We start from the raw sequence: 23,532 nt of genomic DNA on the forward strand, positions 1-23,532 counted from the left end.
GTTCCTGTATCCTGGTGATACATCAGCTCAGAGATGCTTCCCGGGAGCTCACTGAGAGGTACACAGCTGCCCACAGGTTAAAAAGAACATGTCACAGACTCTATGAACCATCACCCGTGCTCTACAATACTCAGCAATGCTTTGCCCTCAGGTTCCTGAGATGCAGACGGAAGAGGGCATCTCCCCTTTTTGCACGCCTGGCCAGTGATCAAGAGAAACAGCATGCTGTGTAAATGAAATGGCATCTTAGCACCACAAGTCAAAAACCAGATGTGGGTAAAGCGGGGCTTAAAAGTTTCACAGCCAAAAAGAGGGTGATTCCCTCGGACTATCATATGACAGAGCAACTGTTATTCAGGCAGATGTTATTCAAGGCAGTAAAAATTTAGAATGGATATCTCCATTATTGAATTACAGGCCAAATATATGCTTGGGATCTTTTAAAAAATTAAAGGTCTTGTTAATTCTTCCACAAGGACAGAAGACACATGGTGCATCTGACAAATGCAGGAGCTACACATCCTGACACACCAGCAAAGGTTGCAGCTAGACTTGTCAAAACCGTTAAAAAGATTTAGGCATCCAGCTAGTACCAGAATTGATAGCATTTACGCACCTAAATGGAACTTGTTTGAAAACTCAAGCTCATACATTTCTTTATTGCTTGTCTCATTGAGTGCAAAGGGAAAACCGAGGGAAGGGTTAACTACAGCATTTCAAATCCATTATAAGGTTTTCCTGCTCATTTATAGGTATATATATATAAAGCATTATTATTATTTAGCCACCTGAGGGCAGAAGCTGTTTAAAATTAGTTTCTTAATTATTTAAGCATTAGTCTTCTCCCTCCCAAATCACAATACCTCTGTCACAGTAAGAAGCATAACATGAAAACACATTTGCTGCCACTCGTAGTTCCTGAGTGCCTCCTTTGAAGAACTTCAACCCAAATTTCAGGTTAATGGCAGCTTGACACATAGACACTGCCCAGCAACATACACACAGCAAGTAGGGCATGTCTCAGTGGCCTCAGACAAAAAAACCCAAAATGAAACAAAACAATACCACCAAAGCCCAAACAAACCACCAACCATCAAACTTGGAGAAACCATCCAGAAGAGCCTCAGGAAAGGGAACTATCCACTTTCCATACAGAAGCAATTGCCCAGGCAGCCCTGCCCAATATAAATTACATCAAAATATCCATCCCACAGCTGAAGGAGATCTCTGAAACCTGACAGTGTCACATGCTGGATACTTGAAGGCACATGTGCTTTGTGTTTTGGGAGAGAAATCCAGTTACAACAGCACATCACAGATGCATGGCTGAGGGAAAGGAGGCAACACTTATCCTTCCCCTGTTCCTGTTTTCAAGCTCCATGGCTAGCATGAGCTGGTGATGCAGATGGACCCCTTAGCATCCCTGAGGGAAATGGCACTATTTGTGGCCTCTGAGACTTTGTCCTCAAGCACCATTGCCACTGTGTCTGTAGAGACTGCTGTAGTGTCTGTGGCAGGAAGCAGGTTCAAGCCCTGTTGGATGGTTTTCCAACCATCTGTTGGATGGTTTTCCAGTGAGACCTGGGGAAGATGGAGAAATAAATCAGGACACAAATGCCACAGCCTTCTCACGATCTCCCACCAGGATCTGTTTGTGATGCCTCTCCAGGCAGCCACTGGGGAGCAGCAGAAGGCTGCAGGAAGATTCTGTCTTGTCGTCCTGCTCTTCCCAGGCCCTGTGACTTACCTGTGAGGGACCTGGGGAGAATGAAGAAGTAAATCGGGACCTCTGCTTGTAGATTCCATAGTCCATGCCCAGCCTTACAGCCAGGCCTTTCGCACATCCCACTTTCCAGCCCCACAGGTTGCCACAAAACCCTGCTCAAAGCTTCCCTGCAGCCTTGCTGAGGAGGTGGGACAAGCTGACACAGACTCTGATAGGAGATCAAGACCAGGTTTAGCCCAAGACAGGATGGTGGGATGGAAATCCACTGGGCCTGGTAGCTCTGGCATGGCTCTGGGGCTGTGATCCTTCCCAGCACTACTGATCCTTCCACCTTGGGAGCAGGAAGGATAATCACAATCTACCCATGCCAACAGGGCAGGAGCATCTCCCCAGGCTCACAGGCATGCAGGTCTCTCTGGGGGATAGCTGTGCTAGCAGGACGTTAGGGGTCTCCCACTTGGTGACACAAACACTCGTGTGTGTATATATACACAAATACATAGACAGATAAATATATAAATTCACACACACCTATATGGATGTTGAAGGACTGTTTCCAGTCCTTTGATACCCTGCTCCACTGATCTGTCTCGTGCCAGGCAGGTCCATGAGCTGAGTTCATCCTGAACATGATATTTAAAGTGATGTGAAGTGCTGCTGTCCCCCCTTGCTGCAGGTTATGGCCAAGAGTGTAGGAAGATGGACAAACCATAAGCAGATGAGTGCTCTTTTGCACGGATAGGCAAGGTTGCCTGCAAAGATTAAGCAATGCAATGCCTGGATAATGGGCAGCATTTGCTGCTGCTTATAATGACTTCAGATTGGATTCATCATTATGGCTGTCTTGTCAGCTCTCATGGGCAGTGGCTGACCATTCACTGTCTTTTCTGGCCTCATTTCTGTGCCCCACCATGCTTTCTGGCACAGTGTCTCCACTCTTCACAGCAGCCACACTGTCATGTGCACTTCTTGCTCACCCTTCCAGTCAGTCCTGCTTTCAATCAAGCTGCCCCCTCACAGCAACACATTTCTACCCTTCGTGTCCAGAACCTGGCAGGTCTGATTGGGACCAGGAAACTTGGAGGCTCCTTACCCCAGAATAACCAGTTGGCTACACCTTGCTCTTCCCCAAACAGAAGTAAAACTCTTAGAAAATAAAAATGGCAGAGGTCTTCCTTTCTATTCTGTTTTTCCATTCTCTACTTCTCCAAGTCCTTCCTTGCCCATACTCCATCTTCACTTCTGCATTCAACATGCAGATACTCATTAGCATCACAGCCACTTAATAAAGCACACAAGAAGAATAAATGTCTTTATTGTCTCTTCTCTAGATGCATGTAACTTCAGAAGAAAACATCTGATTCATTGTTTCTTGGAAAATTAGCCTGGCTCTAACACACCCCAAGAACAGCTCCTCCCCACCCAGCTTTGACCAGATGTCTTTTTTTTAGAAGGGAATTTGGCTTTCTGATTTTCAACAGTCTGCAGATTTTTCCTCCTTCTCCATGTACTAAAGGCTGTATCTGCACTTGGCCACTGCTGCTAGGCTCAGCCAGAGCAGGGACCAGCTCGCACACATCATGGCTTCTCATCCAACCCACCTATGCATGTTCTCTCCATGAACACCATGGTGCAGGTTGAGATCTGTGTACACTCCATCCTTGCTGCCAGCAGCACAGTTGGTGTCCTGGACCAGGATATCCTATTTGACTCATGATATTCGCCTGGAATCACTGAAGCCTGTCCTGGTTGTCTGCTCTCAGTGTTTTCATTACAACCTGAATTACTTTGATTGCTCCAGACCTGAAGTGACAGTGCAGGCCAATGTGATGGTGAAGGCACAGGAACAGCAAACCTCATCCTCTGACAGAGCTTCTAGGGTCACTTCTTTAATGACTATAAGCAGAACCGAGAGCTGCAGGGAGACAAAGAAGGCTATAAAACTGGCCAATCTGCCCTCCTCTTAGGCTATCACAGAAGATCTCATTTATTGCCAGTGAGCAATAAAGCATTATATCCCTGGGACAGCCTGTACTCCACACATCACCTCCCCGTCTTGTTTCCCAAGGAGCTTTCAATAAAATCAAGGCAAAATAAGCCACAAAGAAAAAGAAATTATGGTTAAGGAGGAGAGAAAGAACTGGGAAAACATGCAGTTCTCCCTGAAATCTCACCCAGGTTCCAGTGATCAGCATTTCTTGAGCCAGACAAGGTGTCTCCATCTAATAGCCCTTGATGGCTTTTTCTTCAAGGTATCTCTTTTTGAACTCTTGCAAACCTCAATATCCCACAGCAGGGACTTCCTTCTCTCAGTTCTGCACTGTGGGAAGAAACCAGCTCTGCTTGCTTCAAGAGCTTCACGCCGTGAAAGACAGTTCCTCTTTGCTCATTCACAGCTGTACCTCATGTGTCCTCTCGAGACTGAATAACCCTAACCTGTTCCTGGTGTAGAAACCATTCTAAACCTTTAAAAATCCTTGGTTGTCTCCTCTGGCACTGGAGAAAGCAGAGTTGTGGAGAGCATCTGAGATGCGGACAGACCCTGCCTGCAGATACACTGTGGCAAGCAGCATTTCCATTTTGTTCCTCTCCTAGCCATTCCTAAAGCTTGTCTCAGACATGGTAAGAGTTAATCTGTTCATTGTTGTCCTGACAGCTGCAGCTGTGAAGTAGGGCAATCCCACTGCTGACACATACCTGCACATCCTCCCACTGATGGAGTGCTCTGATGGGATGCAGTGTGGCCAACGTCTTGCACTATCGGCTTGGATTTGAGCACAAACCCAGTGCAAATCCCTGATACAGGATTTAATATGCAGGAGTCCTCCCAGGGCACTCATTGTATCTCTGTCTCTACCATGCAGGAACTTGCCATTTATTTCCAGGCTAATTCTCTTCTTCCAAAAGCTCTTCAGGGACAGCCAAGAGGATGCTGTGCTAACTGATCAAGTTACCTCAACCTGGCCCACACAGAGTTGACAAGACTAGGTCAATGCTGACCATGAAAGCTCTCCCATTGCCTTGCAGGATGCTGCTCTTCAGATTCAGCACTTGCACTTACTGGACCAGATGGCATGGTGCACTCCAGGGGAGAGAATGGCAAGTGCTGGAGACCCAGACTACTTTAAAATAGTTGCACATGCAGTTTTGTTCATCACAGCTCATTCAAGACTTCCTTCTTGACTGGTATTGCTGGAAATAATATTAGCTGCCTGGGAAACGTGCCTTGCTGTGTGCTTCTCATACCACAAGAGCACAGAAGACACGTCTTGGTGTGGGGTTCCAGGAATGGCATGCTGACATCAGGCTGTCTGCTGGTCACCTTGAGGCTACTAGTCTAGGAGACCCAACAGTTGTGATCACATTGGCTGTGCTTGGTACAAGTCTGATCACTCTCTACACACATGTTTTGCTTGAGGACTTCTGTCACCTACCCCTCTCCTGCTAGGTCTCCAGACCACAGGATTAAGAGATGAAAAGCAATAGGACGGGGTCAGCTCCTTGCAGTCTGGCATCACCATGCAGCCCCTGGCATCACCATGCTGCCAAAATCAATCACCACCAGCTCTTTTGCTCACCTAGTAGATACCAGGAAGGTGGGCAATTGGAGCATCAACCCGGGCAACTATAGCTGTCTGCTGTAGGGCTGCATTTTGCGATGGGCTTTGGCATGTGAAGTATTTAGTCTTTCCTGCTGAGTGTCTGTTTGCTTTGAGTCTTCGATGGGCAGAAAGACCCCAACATGGAGGAAAACAGGAGGAACACTCTGGGAAGATTCAATGGGAGCAAGAGATGTAGGCAGGGTTGGTATTCCTCCCTGGAATAACACTGCCTAAATCCTACTGATTGCAAAAGTCTCATGCAGGATGAACATTTGGGCTTTATTTCATGGCTCAGGGCAGCTTTGCTCTCTGTCAGATCAAACTGCACTGCACATTGCTTTGCACTGTCTGGGCTTTTAGCCCTACACAAAATACTGCTGTTGCTATATTGCCCAAAAGCAGGCACCCAGGGAGCTGTGGCTGCATCCAGAGCATCTTGCTTAATCCCATGAATACCAGTCCCCACAAAAATAGAAGCAACTGCCTTCTCAGAGAGGAGCTTGCTGTATCAAGTTTCTAGTGCTCACAGCAACCAGGATAAATTAGAATTATCTTTGTGGCTGGTGGATTAAATGGTTTCTTTCCTGTAATGTTCCTTAAATGAGGGTGGGTTTTTTGTCTTTTTGGGACCCAGCAGATTTGGAGTTTCTCCTTACCTTTATGACATATTGTGCCCACTTAACTTTCTGCATTGATGATGTGGAAAATGTGCTGGAAGCCGAAAATGAAGCATGTTTACCATACATAGTGTGTTGGCAGAGAGAGGCTGGTTCTGCTAATCAAGTAGCCCACATTATATAAAACAACCTTAAACCTCCAGCAGGCCCTGCAGTTAGCACATCATCTCTAGAGCTCAGCATCTGGGACAATGTTGCCACAGCAAAATCACTGGGATGAGATGGGAAAACAAGCAGAGGAGAGAGCCCTGCAGCCACGGCTCCAACACTGCCTCAATTTTCATATAAGAAGTATTCAAATGGGCTTGCCAAGACTGCTTCGGAGGCGAGTCTCCCACCTTCGGGCAGTTTCCATTTCCAAAATGTATTCTTTCTTTCATTTTAGTGCCCGAATTTTAATTAACTTCAAATGAATAAGTGCAGAGGATTTGCCTACATGCTCACTGCTGCCCACTCTAAGTTTATCTTGTCTCGGATGGCTGTTGGTAAGATGCCCCACCAGCTCTCCCTGGAAAACCTGAAGGAAGATTTTTAAACCTCCTGTAATTTGGGCTGTCTTTTCAAGCAGGATGCTCAGGAGCTACGGAGGTCCTGATTTTTAAGGTGTGCAAGGTCTTTCTCAGAGACTGGCAGTCTCCCAGGAGGTGCCCAAATGCATGGGGAAGCACTGATGGCCACTCTCCAGAGCACAGCCGCCTCTTGGGAAGTGGGCAGTGTCCCTAGTTTTCCATCAGAGCAGTGCAGGAGAGTCAGGACTGAGCATTTTGTCGTTCTTGGAGGGACTGTGCCACTAAGTTCTGGCACACAAAGCACTGCACTAATTTCCTTCTTTCAGGGTGGCACCCTCTTTCATTCCTCCCAGATCATTCTGGCTAAAGCCCATTTCCTACAAGCAGGAGTTGTTTGATAACTGGACGCTCAGTCTGTGTGTCCCTTTTTCAAAAGCTTTTAAACCCACAGGTCAACAGCAAACCCTAGATCAACATTAGACCCAAGCATAAAGGTCTCCAATACATCCTGTTCCAGGAAAATCAAGTCCAGTAGGGGCAAGAGACCTCTTGGCAGGAGCTCACTTCATCCCTGCACAGCCACAAGGCAATGTAGGGTGCTGGCTCTGCTTTCCATGAGATCACTTGCTTTTCTCCTGCTCTGAGTACCCTTGGGATACACTCTTGTCATGGTGAAGGAAGAGCTTTGCAGGTAACGGTAGGCTTGTGACCTTCAGCATGTGTCTTTCCTGCAAGTGAGTGGATATTGCCAGTCCTTTTGGAAAGCCCTAGGGTTGGCTGAGGCAGCACATGTACTGCAAACTGGAGCTCTGGGCAGCCACAGATTGCAGCATCTTGCACAAATGCATGACATGGCTACTTTTTTTTTTTTTTTCCTGAGAAACAAAGACATGTGAGCCTTAGGACCATGACTGTTGGGCTCTTGATTCCTAGAAGTGGAGCTGCACTGATCCAGCCAAACTTGTTCCTCATGGCCTTGTGGCTTCTTGGGAAGTACGAAGGGGCACATGTCACTATCATGAGCACACAGCGCTGCCTGAGCTGCCTGGTAGATGGCGAGGCTGCATTAGATGCTGTCATGTATGAGATGCTGGGTGTGACTGGCATTGCATCCCACATGGCTGGGGGTAGAAGCTCTCCTGAGCAGGCTCTGTGGTATGGAGATACCAGGGTAAAGACAGGGAAGCCCAAAATCTTCAGCATGTGTAAGCTGTTCACGTACCTAACGTATTCCAAGATGCAGATGGCCTTATTCATGAGGAAAACACATGTATCTAAGCTGGCATCCACCATCACAGCCCCCATCTCCAATTAAGGCTGTCCCTGGCCCTTTGGGGAGATGATAAAGGCTATAGAAGATAAAACATAACTGTAACAAGCTCAAGGGCTGTGAAACTTCCTCCCCCATAAGCCACCTACACATATAACCTGCCAGTCTGTTCGGTTTTTCAGAGATAACCCTGAGGTCACACACTCAGCAGCGCAGTCTGGCTGAGCCTGCCAGCACCTCCCAGCCTGGCCTAGAGCCCCAAGCCCAGGCGGCCTTGAAGGCAGCACAGCACAGGACCACAGGGCACAGTAAATAACTCCGGCTTATTTAAACAGCCCCAGCCTGGCAGCAGAAGGTAAAACAGCAGGAATAGGAGTTCAGCAGCTCTTGGCCTTGCAGAACTACCACAAAACCAGCCACCAGTTGTTTCCCCAATCACCCTGCTTACCTTCCAAGGGAGAGGCAAAGCAAGATGCTCAGTCTCAGTGTGGACACCCGAGGCTGAGCCCCTCTGGGGGCAGCTGGTGTTGCATAGTCACTGCAGAGCTATGCCAGCCTGGCAGGGCATGGGCACTTTGATTTGGGCTACCTGTACTATGTCCCAAGGGTATCTCAGGGGCCATTGAGCACTTGCCAAAGCCTGGCCATGTCCCAGCAGGATGCCAGGGGAAGGCTTCTTCACAGGGGGGAATCTGGCTCCCCTAGCCAACTGGGAGGGACATAGGAGTGTGGCAGCTCCTCTCTCCAGCTGCAGCTCAAGGCCTGGCAGGGCTTGTGTTGACTTTGTGCTCCAGGGCTGCACAGGCACGTGTACAGAGCTCACCAGCCTGTGCAGCAGCTCTTCTCAGAATAAATTCGGGACTTCAGCCCTGAAGCTGGCAGCGCTCACAGCATGCCACCTCCATGTGACCGGCAGCCAGCACAGACCTACAGCTGCTCTCCTGCTGTCCACGCCATGAAGGCAGGGGATGGTCCAAGCAAGGCAGCAAAGTGCTCCACTAGGTCATGTAATACGTGCCACCCACCGCAGGGGAACTTCAAGACCCTTTCTCACATCCCCTGTTTCACCACCACAGTCCTGCCAGCAGCCAGAGCAGAGAGACTATTGTCATCAGCTCAGCATTGGGCATAGGTATGGCAGTTTAGTCTGAAATTTCCTGATGCTCCATTTCTGGCTTTTGGAGCCTACTGCCTGGCCATGCTCAGGTTCCCACACTTCTGTGGAGACAGCAAAACTTTCTACTGCTACTTTCAGCCCTTGTTTCACTTTGCTCTTGAATGCCACTACAGGGTAGAGAAACAGAATGGAAACATAGCGGGCCAGGAGCAGAATGGAGGAGAAGGCTGGGCAACTGTTTCCCAATAACTGCATGAATTTGGGGAGAGGATTGCTGCCAAAGGATTTTCGTCGTGTTTACATTGCATCTCCACTAGATGTGAAACAGGTACTTTAACTCAATGGACTCTTCGCCAGCCTTTCAACCACTTCTGCAAGAGCTAGGACTCCCATGTTGTTCTTGCATTTGCAAGAAAGGAAATACAGGTTTCTGCTGCCAGCCCTCAGGCCTGCCTAGAGGAGAAGTCTGGGTTAGACTAAACTCTGAGCCAACAGGGACTCCAAGGAAAGGGCTGCACAGAGGCACTTGTATGAGATGCAGCTGCCTGTGCTTGAGGCAGATCAGTAGCGACCTCCCACGGAGTCCAGACAGTCAGGGAAGGAGGAATCTCACAGTCCCCAGAGGGATGACAGGGAGTCCACAGTGCTTCTTGCTGGAAGCATCTTCTGGAAGACATTTGCTCACCATGTTTGTTTGAAGCCTGGAGTTAAGATTGAACTAATCAGACATTAGCCCTGTGCACCCCAAAGAGCACCCGCCACCAACACAGTGGACTTTGCAACAATATCCATGGAGCACACATCTTTCTTTGCTACAACTGCTCAGCATCACCATCTGCTTGCTTTTTCCTCCAAACTGAGTCCAGGCTGAGACTGAAAGGCATTAAACAATGTCAAAAGTTTGGAGGGAGTTTGAATATCCTTTTTGCATGATGAAAGGGAGAGCAGGGTTAGGACACAGTTTGCTTAAAGGTTAAAAAATAGTCTCCAAAAAGCTGAAGTCACATGGGCACAGAGGAGCTGGCTGCCACAGTTTTTGGCACTGGATTTATCGAGCATGCTCTTCCTGGATGCCAGCCCATGCTTGTCTCTTGCAGTCTTTATCTTATCCAGAAATGAGCATGCTTTACCTCATGCTGGGACCCATAGATCAAGATATCTCAGAGGACCCAGTAAAAGAGCTCAGGAAAGCTCAGGGGCCTCTTTTGAATGGCCTTCAGTCACTGTGGGACCAGGTCACTGAAACTGGGTCACAATCTCTGGTAATAGCAAAACTCATCTGGCACAGGAAAGGCAAACCTTGAGGGAGTGTCCAGTTACTGCTCCGGTCTTTGGAGCTGAAACCTGACTTTGATCTGCCCCTGAATTTACACCTTTCTCTGACATCAATGTCTGCCCTGGCTTTGGGTCAGATGCTTCAGCCCAGACTCCAGGAGATTGCCTGTGGACAAGATGATGATAAGCACCACCACAGAGTCTTGTGAGACATGGAAACTTATGAAAACTATCTTTTCCCCTCTCCCTGTGATGTTCCCTAAACCAGGCCAGCACAGTAGAAATCCATGAAACAAATGCCATGGCTGCCTGCGCCTCCAAAACCTCACCCAGAGAGGCAAAGGCTGAGGCTGGGGAACTTGAAAGGGCAGCAGGGAGAGCTGTGCCCCATCACAGGGCATGGGACATCCTGGAGGGAGGCCAGGGAGGGCTGTGCAGCTCCTGGGATCCTACCTTGGTGGCCAAGCTCGGTGACCTCTTGGATGGCATTCTGACAGCGATGCTTTTGCACTTGAAGCACGGGGCACATGGCAAATAATTGGAAGGGCTGCCTGTCACTCTAGAAAGCGGTAAGAAATGCAGTCAGCAAGCAGCTGGGCCAGGCAAAGCAATCCAGCAAGCATGGGTCTGCAGGCAGGGCCACTCCTTATCACCCAGGGGTTTCATGGAAGCCAGCTCAGGCTCTGGGGGACTGCCCAGGAGAATGACCCATCTCTGCTTGCAGAGAGAGTGTAGGGCAGGCAAGGAGTGGTCTCCACAGTGCCTTTGAGATGTCGCACATCACTTGCCCCATTGGGAGTGAAATGTGACACTGAGTGTGTGGGGCAGGTGTCACCTCCTTGCATGCCAACCTCCACTGTCCCAGCCCATGTGTCCATATGAGGCATTCTCCAGCTGCCGTTATCACTATTTCAGGACCACTTGAATTCCTGGCTCTTATCAGGCTTTTTCTGGACACGTGAGCCCTTGAGTTCAACTGCCTCTAGGCCACATCTGGGCCCTTCCCAGTCCATCTGCTGAGCCAGCTACACAGAAGTTGGGGGTGGCAGTGTTGGCATCAAGGGCAGCTTCTGGATTATAAACCTTTTGTTTTTTCCTCAGAGGATCACCGAAATCCCAGACTCTCAGGCTGTTACTTCTCATGGCCCTGTTTTTTATCAAGCAGATACTTGGTTCACCTGCCACACAGCAGGCACCTTTGAGTTTTAGACCAGTGATGCCCACCAGTGCCTTTGCTGCCGGGCCCAACTCTCCCAGTACAGGGTGGCTGGAGTTACCAGTGCTGCCCAGGTTCTCTAGCACATGGTTGGGGAAGCATCATCTCAGGTCCACTACCTATCCCTGCAGGTGATTTCAACCTATTTGTAAAGCATTTCTACACATTAGCCTTTGGGTAGGGAGGAGGAGCTGGGCAGCCTTGCTCTTTGCTCTGCAGCTTTCCCCCTACCCATAGGATTTTGCCTTCTCTGAAGATTGCTAGGGAGAAATTCCAATATATCTGTGACATTGAGCAAGATTTTTTATGAGTCCTTCAGCTCAAAAGTGGTCTGCTGCACCCTGTCTGACAGGGAGCTATGGCAGATGTCTAGAGAAGAGCTGGACAAGCCTGTAGTGATTCCCCTCTGGATTACTTTCCCAGCCAGCTCAATTTGCAGATCAAGGATTTCTTGAAAAGGCAGCAGTGTCTTTGTGTGCGACAGTGGCATTTTTTCTTCTGTGAATATGTCTGGTCCCTTTTTGAACTTACATCAGTTTTTAGCATCCACAAGGTCCTGTGACAGGGAGTTGCACACTTTACGTACATGTCCTTTACGAACAGAAATAAAGTAAGAGTGGTCTGATGCTAGCAGCTGATGGGATCACAAGATCTCTGATAAAATCTTCATTCATGTTTTAAGTCTTAGACCAGAGTGAGTGGTGAAACAAACCAGCCAAACTTTAAGACCCCAGCGTGGAGGGCAGCTGAGCATGTCATTGGTATCAGCGAAGGCAGGCAGGAATTTTCAGAGGTGCAAGAGTCACATCATGGTAACATGCACTGTGAGCAAAGGTCTGTGAGCCATATCTCTTGCATACAGCCCCCAGATAGGCTTATTTGCTTTATGCAGAATAAGATACCTCTGTATTAGTAAGACATGCATGTGTTTACCTTAGATTAGGATAACTTGGCTTTGGCATATTTGATTGCTTCCTAAAGATTAGGACAATTTTATATTAGTAATAAATTCATTAAAGGAAGGGGTTTGCTCTGAGACAGTGTAGTGAGCTCATGCTCATCTACTACTTCCTATCTTCAATAGCTTTGAGACATTTACCAAACCATTTTGAGTCATACTTGTTTCCTTTCCTTTCCTTTTCTTTCTTCCTTTCTTTCCTTTCTCCTCTCTTAGCCACACAATGCTGGTTATCACACTATACTGATATGAGTTCTCCATGTTTTATCTGCCTCTCATCATTCTGTATTTGCTCATTGGATCACATACTCTTAATTTTAAGCACTGGGTTTTTTTTGCCTTGGTGCCCTGAGATGGGTCTGTGAACTCCCATAGACTCCACCAGGGGGGATCAGTAGTCATTGATGCTTTCAAGGGGCAACAGTTTCAAATGGGGAAATACAACCATGTAGTCATGGACAGCTTTATGTGGAAGGGAGCTCTGGAGGTGTCTGTCCCCTCCTCACTCCGCATGTGAGGGCTACCCTCACAGTCGCGTCAGGATATTTGAGTCAACATCCAGGTGAGGCTTGATGGTCCCCAAGGACAGAGATGCCACCACCTTTCTGGGCCATGTACTGCTGCACCATTCTTCTGGAGCCAAGTGGTTTCCACCTGTCCTATCAGAGGTCCCTGTGCTGCAGAAGCACTTGTTGGCTCTTGTCCTCTCACCAGGCTCATCTGAGAAGGGTTTGGCTCTGCATTCCCTGTCTACCTCTCAGGCAGTGGAAGATGCACCTGCTGCCCAATCGGCCATCTCTCTGGGTTGAAGAAGCCCAGCTCCCTCCATCTCTCCTTACATGCCATGTACTCCACACTCTCACCAACTCGGTGGCTGCTGCCGGGCTGCAGCTTGTCACCATTTCTCTCACACCAGGAACCCAGATGGGGCACAGAGCTCCATGTACAGCCTCAGCAATGCCCGGCAGTGAGGAACGCAGCCCTGATGATGATATAAGAGCCTCAGACTTTGGAATGATCTGGAAAAGGCAATTAAAGCTGGAGTGTGGCACAATGCCTTTGACATCTCACAACTGCACCCTCTGATCATAAGGTAATAACACACCCCGAAGGGAAACTGGGCTGCAAAACAAAGGAAGTCCACTCAGTAAATCGGATGCACGCTCATGCAGATAAGAAATGCTGAGGGTCAGCAGCATTGTGATATGCAGTGGTCAGGCCCCTGACAGACTCTCCACTGCAGCGTCTGTACCAGACAGGGACATTGCCTGCTGCAATGTTGGTGTCAAGCATCCTCCCTGCCCCAAGGCAGCTGCCTCCAACCCTTTATTTAGAGATTTATTGTAAATATGCTATTTAACTTTAGAAATCTCTATGGTCTACTTTGCACTTAAGTCTTAATTCGCAATTTTTACTTTATATTTTCTATTACAAATTGTATATTGTGGTTATATACAAGCATATTTATTGCCATATAATAGATATCATGCATTTTCATATTTATGAGTGTCTAATGAAACATATGCCCACCTCCTCCCAGATTAACCAGGCTACATAACAGCAATGAGCCAGGAGTACTGATGAACTTGGCCCCCAGCTGAGGTGAGAGCCGAGGCCGAGCAGCCAAGTACTGACACTTGGAGCCAGCTCTGTGATCAAAACCCCTGGGTAAACCAGGGGGCACTGACTGCTATTTATAGCTGCCTTAGCTCATGTTTAAGCAGAGGCTTTAAAAAACTCAGAGGCAGTTTGGGTGCTGGGGGTCACCCCATCCTGCACACGTGGCACATGGTTCCTTGCAGAAGAATGGTGCAAAACCCAAATTGTGCCATTGCACAGACTGGATCAAGCCCTGGCTGTCAGGGAGGTCACAAACAGCTTGGGCTAAGCTGTTATTTAAATAGTACTTGGTTGTTTCATTTAGCTGAGCTAAAAGCTAACTCTGCCTGCCTTTTGGAAGACCCAGGCAAATCCCTTAGCTGACCAAACCCCACCACAACCACAATTCTAGTGGCTATGGGACCACGGGCTACAAAGGTAGTCCCCAAACTGTCGAACAGCTGAAATCCAGCACACAGCAGCAACCATTTGAGCTGTATTTGGGCTTGTAAGGGCTCCCACAGAGGATCCAACCAGCAATGGCCTTGAGGGAGGGGAAATCAGAAGACTGGACTTGAAGTAATTTCAAGACTATGTAATCAAAGAGAATCGAGAAAGTTGGCAGGGATTGAGGTGGGTCAGCCCTTCGTGGGGCAGCCAGCCTAGAGATACAGCCCTTCTCTGGGACGTGACAGAGCCTTCCTGTCTCTGGGATGTGCTAATAATTATGAGATCTGAAGCGAATTGTGAGTTTCGGGTGATAAGGTTACAGCAACCAGTTGCAGACAACAGTGTATAGTCTTTCCTAGGCTGTTGCCACCTCAGGAGCCTGAATGGCACAGGAAAGCTTGTGTTCTGAAGTGACCCTTACATGAATGAAAATAATTAGTGCAGAGAGTTCAGTATTGCCTGCAATTTTTCAGCATTGCACTGTTAGTTTTGCTGGAATGGTACTGCAGAAAATTGGAGTAATGCGGTGGAGGTCAAAGTATTTTTGAAATATTAGGAAGGCTTAGGGTTCTAGTATAAGTTAGGGAATGACCTATTAGAGAGCAGCGTAGGAGAAAGGGACCTGGGGGTCCTGGTGGACAGCAGGATGACCACGAGCCAGCACTGTGCCCTTGTGGTCAGGAAGGTCAATGGCATCCTGGGGTGTATTACAAGGTGGGTGGTTAGTAGGTTGAGAGAGGTTCTCCTTCCCCTCTACTCTGCCCTGGTGAGACTGCATCTGGAATATTGTGTCCAGTTCTGGGCCCCTCAGTTCAAGGACAGGGAACTGCTGGAGAGGGTCCAGCGCAGAGCAACAAAGATGATTAAGGGACTGAAGCATCTTCCTTATGAGGAAAGGCTGAGGGAACTGGGTCTCTTTAGCTTGGAGAAGAGAAGACTGAGGGGCAACCTCATGAACATTTATAAATATGTCAGGGTTGAGTGTCACGAGTATGGAGCCAGGGTCTTCTTGGTGGCAACCAATGATAAGACAAGGAGCAATGGGTATAAACTGGAACACAGGAGGTTCCACTTAAATATGAGAAGAAACTTCTTCTCAGTGAGGGTGACAGACACTGGAACAGGCTGCCCAGGGAGGTTGTGGAGTCTCCTTCTCTGGAGACATTCAAAACCCGCCTGGACACATTCCTGTGTAACCTCATCTAGGTGTTCCTGCTCCAGCAGGGGGATTGGACTAGGTGATCTTTAGAGGTCCCTTCCAATCCCTAACATTCTGTGATTCTGTAAAAGATGGCATGTCAGTAGAAACTGAGTGGCATTTGGCTTTCAGAAAAACAGCCAAGTTATCATTGCACTTCTGGAGGTGAAAAAAGATCAATACTTAAGACAGCTCAAAATCTGTGGGACCAGGTTTCTTTTTTCTCTGTAACTGAAAAGCTCAGCAATAGATGATGTTCTGCTTTTTGAGCTTATTTGAGCATAGGCCATAACACTGAACTCTTTCCATACAGACAGATTCTTAACACTAGCAAACACATAACTATGCAGGATGTTGTCCATGTAGGTAGACCCATATGTGCGTGCCCATGTATATGTAAGAGTCACACTGATGCCCATGTCATTGACTTCTTGCACAAGACATGAAAAAGCAATATTGCATTCACTTCCTTTCTCAAAAACCAGTCATTTGAAATATAACAGTCACCAGATGTTCAGCTGCTATGCCCTATTGCATCTCTTCCAGTTTTGTCCCTCTATCAGGAACAGATAGGTCAGCAAATCCAATGACCAGCCTACTTGTGATGACTTTCAGAACCATCACAATTATTCCAACTTGCTGATTTTTCTACAGCTCCCAGCTATCGCTGTTTTTTTTTGCAGCTTTGCTGGTGCCACCTGGTTCAGATTACTATAGGCTAGTCTCCTGTCTTACAAAGCCAAAGACCTTCTCCTTTCCCCACCTGTTGTGTCTGCCTTCCAGTGCTTTAACTTCTGCTCAGGAACAGTGGCATCTAGGAAAGCTTATTGGACACTGAGCAGTCTGTTTTATTTTTGGGAGGGGGTTGCATTTTCTTTACATTGATTTTCAGCCACTGCAGGATCCTAGTGGCTGCTGCTCAAGGCTGGCAGCATCCTCCTCTTCCATGTGCCATCCCATGCAGATGGAAACCAGGCAGGTCAGTAATAGGAGTCCAGCAAAAACTAGAGGAGGAGGGATGAAGAAGACGGACAAAAATGCTCGCAGACTCCACGGGCTGGGGACACGTGCTGTTCCCAGCTGTCAGCACTGGAACCCTCCTTAATGTATGCTCTGATGGTCCAACATGCTCCTCTCCAACCCGAGCCAGTGGTAGGCTTCCTATGAATAACCAGCCTGCTTTCCAGGTCCCTTCAGAGGTATTCCCGACCTGTGTGTGTGTCTCGTTTGCCCGCACATTTCTTAAATTCTGCTTCATCCAATCCAAAGTTAGATGTCCTTGCTGTGGTGCAATGATGCTGTGCATAACTGATTCTTGCTAGTGCAATGAGATGAGCTAGATCTGGTGAGATCAGGCAGGGAGAGCAGGATCCTCAGCACTCAGGAAACAAGGCAATGCCAAGCTACCTGCAGACAGTGGAGGTATTTGTATGCACCCAACCTGGGATCTCAAGTGACCTACTTTGCTGCATTTATTGTGCAGCTTCAGAAGTACAAGAACCCCAGAGAGGGGTAATATTTTCTAGTAGTCAGTTTCTGCAAGGATGAAACTTCAGGCTTCTGGATAATTGGGCAAATTATTCAATATGACCATTTTTTTTGTCCTGGGATTAAATTAAAATATCCAAATAAAAATCTAGGTTACACTTGAAAAATGTTTTCAAAGAATGCAAAGGCTGATGATGGGAGTAGCCCCAGCTGACCTCTTTCCCCAGCACTCTCTACTCAGCTCTTGCCTTTACTGTTGACATTGCCTTTGGTACTTGCTTGAGATGCCATTTAAAAGCCAGGCATCTTGTTCCTGCTTCTTTTTGGATTCCCTCTATAGTGAGTGCACAGAGATAGGCAAGTCTGTAAAGCAGCAGATCCCATCTTTCATTGACACTAATCTTAGAATGAGACAAAATGCTTCATGGAGGGACTGACCCTTCTCTGCTGCAGCAGAGAGAGCCTGGATACTGAGAGAGGCTCAGCTGAAAACCACGAACCCCTGAAAGGAGTTTAGGATTGTATTTATTTTCAAGAACTACATGCACCCTCAAGTCTGGCCTTTTTTCTCTCAGCCTTCATCAGCATACAAGTGACAAAGCACAGTCTCTCATGCAAAGATAAGCCCCCTGAGTCCCCAGGCCTAGACATATGCAAGTTCCCAAGTCATCAGCCCCACCAAATAAGGTTTGCAGCCTCTGTAGGGCACCCAAGTTAAAATACATGTTGCTTCACTATGACTTACGCATCTAGGGCAGATCCAAGTCCAGCCAGTTGGACACTTGTATGGCGTAAACAAGGTGAGCTACCAGTGCAGCTGGACTGATGCAGCCTGCCTGAGAGGAGCTGAGCATCCCTCCGTCCCTGTGATCACATCAGTGTATTGATGGAAACAGCCCCAATTCCTTTTCATGCTGTCGCCACTCCAGCCCACCTCTTGCTCTCCACCTCCTGCAAGAGCACATGGGCAATTAGAGGATTTGAGGTTCTAGGCCAAGCTGTGTCCTTATATCCTTATACTCCTTCTTCCCTTCATGTAGAAGGGGATGTACTGCCTTTTTTTTTTTAACATGTATGTGCACAACTAGGTACTCTTGGGTTCAAGCAAACAGAAAGGATGGAAAGCCATTATGTTTCTCTGCATCAACTGAAGCATACCAAAGAAAAGTTTCTTTGGTCAAGCCAGACACCTCCACAGCGCATGTTCACTAGGGAAAGTAATGCTCTCAAGAAAAAAAAAAAGGATGGGTACACAGTTATTGCACTGCTTTGTGCAGTCTTGGGGCAGAGAAACAACCTCCTTTCTTTTGCTGTGATTTTTCCAGGACTTCACTGATGGTAATGAAATCTGTAGACTGCATGAAGGCAAGGTCTTAGAGCAGCTCTCTGAAGAGAACATCGTAGAAGTTGAGAAACCAGGAGGTACCCTTCTCTTCTTCGAGGGACTTGCCCACTCTTGGGTCCAAATCTCTGAAGGAAAGGTGACTTTAACCTGGTACCCTGCATAGAGTGTCTCACCTTAACACCATGTTGTATGCCTGGCCAAGGGCTTAGCTCTTTGTTGTTCCTGCCTGTCTGTCTTTTGTCAGTCTACTGCCATTTTGTCTCCTTGTGCTGCCCTTTGTGCTCTTCCTTCACTGGAAGCCCATTCCCTTCTTCTCTCTGGGTAGCAACTTTCAGGCAGTGGTAGTAACTTACTTGTATTCATTCCCTCATCCATAACCTCCCTTTTTTGCAAGGATTTTCATGGTCTCTCTTGCTGGGCATTTTTATTATTATGAACCATAGTTTTATACCACCCAGTCTTTTCCTGCAACACACAGTACCAGGCCAGGCTTTGCACCTGGCCCTACACGATATTCTCTGTGCATGCTAGGCTGGAAGGGAAGGTGTCATGGTCTTCAGCAATGTTCCTCAGGGTGCTTGACCATGAGCGCACATGAGATGCAAAGGCAGCCATGCCAAGTTAAATCTCCTACCTTGGGCCTGCAGCCAATGGACTCCTCATTTCTGGAGAACACCGGGAGAAGCAGTGGGGACTCTGCCTCAGAGCACAGCTCCCTAGAGTGCAGTCAAGAACCTCAACTGAGACTGGAACTTCCTTTGATTCTGGGGTACATTAAATGCCCTCTGCTTAACTTCCTGGGATGGCAATAGGAGGTTGAGACCCATGGAAATAAAAGAGGGGAATCCCATCACCTAACAGGGCTTCTCAAGTCTTTTCTTTGGTGGAGCTGTGTTTGCTGTGACCCTACAGTGACCAGACAGGGGCCTGGGACTACATGGAGCTCCCAAGTAACACACATCAGACCTCAGCACACAGTTGCAGCTAAGACCAAGTTGGCTGGTGAACCATAGAGCAAGAAAAGCCTTGTTTCCTACAGATATCTGTCATGCTGCCCCTTTCTTGCACTTTCATTATCCCAGCTTTCTCCACCGCTCCAAGACCAGCCCCATGACACGTGTGATAGCTAGCCAAGGGGTCCTCAGTGCTGGGTGGCCAGCTGCTGCAGACATCAGCTGGCTGATGGGCCATCGCAGCCAAGTCCCCTTCCACCTTTGCTCAGCAGGGATGCTCACTGGGTCTCTCCCCATCAGCTGTTGATTTTCACAAAACTTAAAAGGGGTCTGTAAGCTTCCCACCCCCTTTCAAGTGTGGCTGAGACCCAACAGTACATCAAGAAGGGATGAGGGAGGACTGATGGTCAGACAGACACTCAGCTCAGCCACAGATACATCCTTTCTGGAGGATGGCACATCATGCTGCTGACTGCCACCACTGCTGGGGCACTGCACTGGCTTGGCTGCCTCTCCTGCTATGCCCTAGCACTGCCCAAAATAGCCTCTTCTGTTTCAGCCAGGCTTTCCTCCCTGACCATGTGCCCTCAGTGACAAAAATTACTCCAAAATTAGTTTCTCCCTTCGCATCTTGATATGACGCAACGTCTGATTAAAATTACTTCAGAGTTACCCTCGCAGCCTTGCCACAGGCAGGTGGACTTTTAACAAAACCCCCTCCTCTGCTTGGTGCAAATACCGTGGGCTGGCCCAAAGGCAGCAGCAGCAGTTTCTCAGTGCTGCTGATTAGGAAATTACTGGCAAACACCAACATTGCAACAGCATCAGCCACATCACCACAGAGGGCAGCCTCTGCAGGCTGCTGCATCGAGCACAAGGTGCATGGCACCTTCACTACTTCACTGAGGACTTCCAGCAGCCATGGATGGAGATGTCCCCACAAATCATGCCACTGAGCACTCACGGTGTGGAGGCACAGAGGGCTGGAGCCCCCATGCCCAACAGCAGTGACGGAGGATGGCAGCTGGGGTGGTGGGGAGAAGAAGGTAGCAGGAAGGTGCTGCTGACCTGGGAGAGGGCATGAGGTGTGGGATGGGGTGCCCCATGGCAGCAGCCCCGGTGTGGATCCCTGGGCAGCACTCTTACATCAGCCACTCCACTGGTTTGCAACACTCGCCCTTGAGCCTTGGCCCCGCAGCTTGATGCATTGTGGACACGTTGCACAACACCCCTGGACCTGCTCCCCTTCCCTGCCGGGGATGCCTCGCAGCCAGCTACTGGGAGGCTGAGCAGCAGCCTGCTGGTTGCTGGCAGAAAGGAGAAGATGCTCTGTCCCCCCCGCCTCTAGCAGGGCACCAGAGGAGGTGGCAGGACCAGGAAGGGTCCCCAAGGATCTACTCCAGCCTAGTGGTAAAGGTGGCTCTTGAGGGACAGTGCTGGGGGAAGGAGGACTGCCCCACAGGAGGGATGAAGAAGCTCTGCCTCTGCTGCTTCAGCAAGACAGTGGGGCTACACCCCAGGGGTGCGGGAGCCACCACGTCCTGTCCCGGGGGGGCGTGGGGTAAATCCTCCAGATGAACCAGGAACAAACCCCAGGTAAGACCTGATGGGAAAGTGGGACACTCCTCCCAGAGCTGTCTGTTATGGGCGGGATTGGTTCTGCAATGCTTCCCCAAAGAGAAACACCCCCAGAACCTCTTCCCCATGACAGGCAGCAAGCCCTTCCTCATCCCTCAGCAAGGTGGGAGGGGTAGAAAGCTGCGGGGAAGTCACAAAGACCACTATGCAAGGGCCTAGCACAGAGCTAAATATAGGCACTATATCAGCTCTCCAAAGATAACAGCCTGTGTCCACAGCCCGCCACAACACCCTGCCCCAGCTTCTACCTACCTTTGCTTTGGGGGCAAACACCAAGGAGCAGTTGTGAAACAACTGGCTCTGCTCATGGCAAACAGGGCTTGTATCACAGGGCACAAACGCACCCTAAGCCACCTCACATGCATTCCTTTCCTGCCTATGGGACTGCCTGGCCAAAAACCCACACAGCTCAGAGGCAAACCAACACCTCTGTGGTGCTCAGCAGCCAGCAACGTGCAGGAGAAACCTGTGACAGAGCAAAGCAACAAGTGCAAATCAGGTCGAGGCTTCCTGAGTTTTGGGCTCATCCTGTTAAACTCAATGCTTCCACCTGAATATCTCTGATGCCCCAAGACCAGTCATGCTGAGCCAGGCTGTGATGGCCCTGCCTGGAGGAGGCAGCAGTGGAGAGGGCCTGAGGGCTCTGCCACCTTATTGGGTCTCTGCCTGTTGCTCCCAGGCACATGTAAACTTGCCCCCCCTCATCCTTTCTGTAAACTCCATCACTAAGCAGCATGTGCTGAAAATTCACTGTAACCTCAACACATATTACTGTGAGCCTGCAAAACTCCTGCAGCAGGTACATCTTTCAGCTCTCTCTCCCCAACTTTAAATCTTATCACTGCTTTTGTGTAAGAGGGGTTTATAAAATAAAAAAGAATGTGTTTTTCCCCCCCCCCCCCCAAACCCTTTTGCCTCACAGAGCAGTAAGTTCATGGAATAGCAGCTTCCAGCAAGATGTCTCTGGCTTTAACAATAGCAGTGTGTGTTTCCACAAGTTAATTGAAAACAAATGTTGACACTTCAATCCTGCTTTTATGCTCTGTAAGAGACACGACACAGAGCAGCATTGCTCACAGCTGTGCTGTTAGAGGCCAGATGTGGCACCAAAAAAAAGCCAAATACTACTATTCCCACTGTTGCCATGGGGAAAAGGTAGATGCACCACCCCACCCCACCTCACAGCAGGATTTACAGCCTCTGCTGCTTGCTCATAGAGGTGGTAATTGTCCCCAAAGCCACTTCCCCACTAGGGCAGCCAGCTCCATGCACATCTTTTGCATGGCTGAGGACATCGAGCTTTGTGCTAAAGTGGGCTCAGGAGCAGCCTGGGAGCACAGATGGGAGCTGGCAGCAGGAGGGTGGCTGGGAAAGACCTCTTAGCTCAGCTGGCCCCGCAAAGCACTGGGGGTCTGTGCCAGAGCATCAACTCACCTGACGGATGTTTTTCAGCATGATAGAAACACCTTCGCAGCTGTACCTAGAAAGAGACTCCCCTGGGACGGGTCTCTGTGCCAGTGGGGCTCTCCAGATGTTTTTTCCTACCATAAACCACCTCTCTGTGAAAGTAATTTTTTCTGCTCCACACCATAAGTATTGTCTGGAAAGACGATTCTGGAGTAGCCCCTGGAGATTAATACCCAGTGCCAGCACTGCAGCCTGGAGCTGCAGTCACAAGATGTGGAGGTGTGTAACGCTCCTCCCCACCCAGACCTGAGCACCCAAACACCCAGGGCCAGCCCAGCTGAGAAGATCAGTACCCCCAAAAGGTTTTCCTGCCTCAAGAACATGTTCCTGTAGGTTTAGAATCATAGACTCATAGAATAGTTTGGGTTGGAAGGAACCTTTGAAGGCCGTCCAGTCCAACCTCCTGCCATGAGCTGGAACATCAACTAGATCAGGTTGCTCAGAGCCCTGTCCAGCCTGGCCTTGAATGTCTCCAGGGATGGGGCATCCACCCCCTCTCTAGGCCACCTGTGTCAGTGTTTTACCACACTCATTGTAAATAATTTCTTCCCCATGTCTAGCCTGAATCTCCACTCTTTTAGTTTAAAACCATCACCCCTTGTACTGTCATAACATGCCCTGCTAAAAAGTCTGTCCCCATCCTCCTTACAGGCTTCTTTTAAGTACTGAAAGGCCACAATAAGGTCTCCAGGGAACAACGTCAACTCTCTCGGCCTGTCCTCATGGGAGAGGTGTTCCAGCCTCCATCCTCCTCTGGACCCTCTCCAGGCGTTTAGCCCTTACCTATTTATTTGCGACGTCCACAAAGCCCCACTCTGCCCTCCCGGGCGGGCAGGGACAGCAGGGTGTCACAGGAGCCACACAGGCCGCAGGACAGAAAGGGGCCGGGAGCATCCGAGGCCCGACACGGCGCTCGTACCTGCCGCCAGAGCAGCTGTCCCTGCCCGGGGAAGAACGGAGGGCCTCCCCTTCCCCAGCTCCTCCCGAGCCGCCGGCCATAGACATCACGCCCGCCCGCCCACCCACCCACCGCCCCGACACGGG

The 23,532-nt window shown here is 49.0% G+C and overlaps 1 long non-coding RNA gene across 1 annotated transcript; it reads right to left on the reverse strand.

The window, feature by feature from the left end:
* Positions 1–627: 627 nt before the first annotated feature.
* On the reverse strand, positions 628–23,471 carry LOC139827817 (uncharacterized). Its single transcript, XR_011738827.1, has 2 exons — positions 23,272–23,471; positions 628–1,581 (listed from the first exon to the last, which is right to left on the reverse strand). It is a non-coding gene; the product is annotated as an uncharacterized lncRNA (long non-coding RNA).
* Between the last annotated feature and the right edge of the window lie 61 nt (positions 23,472–23,532).

The sequence above is a fragment of the Patagioenas fasciata genome, chromosome 4 (assembly GCF_037038585.1).
Source record: "Patagioenas fasciata isolate bPatFas1 chromosome 4, bPatFas1.hap1, whole genome shotgun sequence".
NCBI lineage: Eukaryota > Metazoa > Chordata > Aves > Columbiformes > Columbidae > Patagioenas > Patagioenas fasciata.